Source organism: Lynx rufus, unplaced genomic scaffold (genome assembly GCF_022079265.1).
Source record: "Lynx rufus isolate CCGP_SWC_20201006 ecotype Redwood Valley unplaced genomic scaffold, mLynRuf1.p SCAF_11, whole genome shotgun sequence".
Lineage (NCBI taxonomy): Eukaryota > Metazoa > Chordata > Mammalia > Carnivora > Felidae > Lynx > Lynx rufus.
In genome coordinates this window covers 31609412-31614068 of record NW_025814825.1, presented here as the reverse complement: position 1 = coordinate 31614068, position 4657 = coordinate 31609412, and the positions used below count along the sequence as shown (strand labels likewise).

The window sequence follows — 4657 nt, the reverse complement described above, 5'->3', positions numbered from 1 at the left end:
CTGCAGAAAATCAAAGACAAAGAGAAAACTCTGAAAGAAGCAAGGATTTGGAGAAGGGGGGTCTTACATATGGAGGGAACAATGCTAGGACTTAACCACTTACCACTTACAGTGGACTTCTCCTCATAGACCACACAAGTGATAAGAGAATGGGCTAAAAATATTTAAACTATTGAGGCCCCTGGGTGGCTCAGTCAGTTGAGGGTCCGACTTTGGATCAGGTCATGATCTCACCTTTCATGAGTTCAAGTCCCACATCGGGCTCTGCAGTGCAGAGCCTGCTTGGGATTCTGTCTTTCCCTCTCTCTGCCCCTTTCCCACTTGCTCTCTCTCTCTCTCTCACTCTCAAAATAAATAAACTTAAAAAAAAATTTAAACTATTGAAGAAACTTCTCTGCTTCACCAGTATTCTGAACATGTATAATGATAAGCCTTAGTGTGAATGTATTTTTATTGGCTAAGCTGGTTACATAATGGATTCTTTCAAACTGAAAATTTGTATCCTTCATCTCTGAGAAATTTTCTAATATTATTTCTTTGATAATTCCATCCCCTCTCTGATCTCTTGCTCGGGAGCTACCCTTGTTTGGATGTTGGACTTCCTGTATTGGTTGTCTAATTTCCATATTCCTTTTTCTTCTAGTTTTCATCTTAATCTTTTTGCTCCATTTCACCTTTATCTTCCAGCTCTTCTATGAAGTTATTATTGCTACTATTTCTACCATTATGCTGGATTTCCCAACAACTATTTTTATTGTCTGATTTTTTTCATAACCTATGTTTTATTTTTCAAAAAAATATTTTGTCTTTTATGTTTTTACATGTCTGAATAGTCTCTCTTCCAAATTGCTTTTTTTCTATGTGCTTTGGTCTCTGTCTTTCATTTTAGAGGCTTTCCCTAGATGTCTTGTGATCCTTGTGTGACAAAAAGTTGATTGAAGGTTTAAGTAAGGGGTGGAACTTGATGATTGGACTTCACTGTAAGGTGATCTGGCTCAGCCATTTCTTTGGAGACACCCACTGTCAATATCTTTGGATCTTTTCTCCAGGATTCGTGATATCCTCCAGAGAAGGTGTTTCCCATCTCCTCTGGAAATATAAGCTTGACTGCAGCATTCTGGGAGTGGAGTGAAGAGAGGAATCTGAACTTCTAGAATAAGAGGCAATGAGGTATAGGTGGTACTCTGGAGCCACCTGCTGTATGAGCTTAGACAAGTTAACATCTCTGTGATTCACTTTCCTCAGCTGTCAAATGCAAACAAAATTTGTTAGGAGAATTAAACCGGTTAGTATATGTAAAATGTTTTAAAGACTACCCAAGCACCAGGTAAATGTTGGCTATCATCATAAATAGACTAACTTAATTCCCCTATTTCAATACCATACCCTATCCACAATAATGCCAAATGTTGATCCATCCAGGTGTCTCTCTCTCAATCTCTCACTCTCTCCTGTATGTGTGTGTGTGTGTGTGTGTGTGTGTGTGTGTAGTTATTTATTATTTTGTTTTCACAAAATTATTAATCAAAACAACAAAAGCAGATTTACAGAGCTATGTATCAATAACAAAACAAGAACGAAACGAAATGTTTGAGAGACATCTTGGAAAGTTTCAAAGGAATACACGTCAGGCTAAAAGTCTACAATTAAACCATGGTTGCACAACAGGCTATATTCATTCTTGCATTTTCTCATTAAGTTCTTATATTTGCCTTTCTCTTTTCCAACTTGTCAGGATTTGGCTTTGCATTCAAGAATTTTTTTTCTGATCTTTGTCCAGTTTTAGCCTAGTGAGAACCACCTCTTAGGGGTGAGAAAATAGATCTTGCTTGTGTGAATGCCACATGGAGAGTTGTACCATTAGCCTTCTCATGCTGTACCCACTCCATGTAGATGACATATATCTTTCTGTACACTTGGACTAACTTGCTAGTTTGGTGACCTTTGCAGTGTCCTTGAACCACCTGGCCCTCATCATCCTTGTTACATGGGCCTGGCACGTTGTACTTTTGCTGCAGCTTCTTGGACATTGGGGAAGACAGGATCTTCCTGTGCATGTGCAAGGGGGCATTGAGGGGGCGTTTGAGATTTTTGCTGTGGTCCAAGGTCACAAAGGAGTTGAACTTCATGGTGACCATCTACCTGGCACTGGGCAGTCTCCTTTAAATTTTATTTTTTGAGAGTTACTGACAATTTGCCCTTCTAAACAGTAGGAGTATACACATTGTACATGATTTTTGGTAGTGCTTACTTTCCTACACACTCATCCGCACTAGGTATTATCAATCCTTTCATACTTTCCAATCGTATAGATGAAAAATGGTATCTCCTTTTAATATGCATAGAAAGTCTTTGAGATCTTCCTGATCCAGAGCTTTTGATTCTAATATTGGAAATTGCAATGAACTTGTCAGGTCAAAAGAGAAGCTATCTTACAGTCTTTGAGAAGGCAATGCAGTTGAGTGAATCAGAAAAAAAAAAAAAAAATTCTGCAATGAGCCTGCTTTGGTTGAAGCCTGTCTTTCAGCTAGAGTGTGACCGTGGGTGAGTCCCCTAACCTCTGAAAGACTCAGTTAGTTCATCTGTAAAATGGGATAAAACTAGTTATTCCCTTAGATGATTGTAAGGATTAAGTGATGATGAAAAAGAGCTGAGAACTGTGCCTGGCTCAGGTGCTCATGCTCAGTAAAAATCAGTCCTGGGCAGTCCCCGAAGGGAGCAGCCACTCACACTGCCTCTGCCTCTGCCTCTGCCTCCAAGAATTATGCGTGTGACCTGGCACATTATCTTTCTTTTTTGGTCTTTTGCAAATGCTGTTTTTTTGGTTGTTTTTTTTTGTTTTTTTTTTTTTGTTTTTTTTTTTTGTCATATGTGAGCAATCATTTTCTCTAAGTTCTGTAGGTTATAAAAGTGCACTTGTTAAGAATATTTAATGTTCTAAGTGTCTCATTGGCTAGTTTATCCTCATGATATCCTCATGAACTAGGCAAACAGGCAATGTTATCTCTACTTTACATCAAGAAAGTCAAGGCAAAGAAAGCAAAAGAAGCTTCTCTAGGTTAAAAGAATAAGTTGGATGGGGCGCCTGAGGGGCTCAGTGGGTTGAATGTCTGACTCTTGATTTCGGCTCATGAGGTCACGATTCCAGGGTTGTTGGATCGAGTTTCACCCTGAATGTGGAGCCTGCTTAAGATTCTCTCTCTCTCTCTCTCTCTCTCTCTCTCTCTCTCTCTCTCTTTCCCTCTGCCCCTCTCCCCAGCTCACTCTCTCTCTCTCTCTAAAATAAAAATGAAAAAGTGAAAACTAAAAGAATACGTTGGTAGCATATTTTGGATGAAAATCTCAATTTTAGTAGTTAGGAAATGCCAAAGTGTGGCTTTATTCCAGGGGAGCTAACTTGGTGTAATATATGAATGCCTACTCTAGTAAGTCAGTAAGGATGAATTATAATTAACATAAAAGTTATTCATAGACAAACACACTTCATTTCTAAAACATCTAATGGTTTTTGGAAACTGCGCAAATACTTAAAATATTACAAATGCATTGGAATTAATATTAGCAGCACACCCATCTTGTAAAGTAATGAACAAAGTTGCTGTTATATTTGCATTATAAAGTAAGGCAAATTAACCTAATTTTGCCTATTGTTTAATAGGAGGGATGGGTCCTTAAAAATAGTTGTCAGTTCCGAGTCTCATAAAGCTTCCTGAAAATTACCTCAAAAGAATTGAGACACAGATATATTATCAAATGAGAAAAAAAAATTTATAATTAAAAACAAAATAATAATCTAGTCCCAAATTACATGAAGCAAAAATGGGTATAACTGAAGGGAGAAATAGAAAATTCAACAGTAGTTGGAGATTTCAAAATCCACCTTCCCATAGCGGATGGAAGAATTCGTCAGAAGATCAATAAGGAAGTAAAAGACTTGACCAGCACTGTAAACGCCACAGACCTAACAAGACATCTATAAAATACTCCAGTGGAACACAGCAGAACACCGTTAAAGACAGCAGCAGAATGCACCCTCTCCTTAAGGGCCCGTGGAGCAGTCTCCATGATCAACCACATGCGAGGTCATGCAACCGGCCCCACGAAGTTTAAAAAGACTGAAATCATTCAAGTTATGCTGTCTGAGGACAGCAGAATTAAATTAGATATCAATAATAAAAGAAATCTGGGGAACTCACAAATACATGAACATTAACACACTCCTAAACAATCAACGGGTCAAAGAAGAAATTACAAAGGAACTCAAAAACTGCTTTGAGATCCATGAAAAGGACAACACAAATGTCAAAACTTCACTGGACGCAGTTAAAAGTGCTTTGGTTATGGCTGTAAATATTATTTGTCTGTAAAAAGGGATGAAGTGCGGGACGCCTGGGTGGCTCAGTCGGTTAAGCGACCGACTTCAGCTCAGGTCATGATTTCACAGTCTGTGAGTTCGAGCCCCGCATCGGGCTCTCTGCTGACATCTCGGAGCCTGGATCCTGCTTCAGATTCTGTGTCTCCCTCTCTCTCTCTCTCTCTCTCTCTGCCCCTTGCCAGCTTGCGCTCTTTCTCTCTCAAAACAAACCTTAAAAAAAAAGGGGGGGGGAATGAAGTGAGGAGGCTCATGACATGGAAAAACCTTGAAAATAATCTGAGG

General features: G+C 39.0%; 1 pseudogene; it reads right to left on the bottom strand.

Annotated features, from left to right (window-relative positions):
- Positions 1-1675: 1675 nt before the first annotated feature.
- On the bottom strand, positions 1676-2129 carry LOC124506983 (60S ribosomal protein L26-like; annotated as a pseudogene).
- Positions 2130-4657: the final 2528 nt, after the last annotated feature.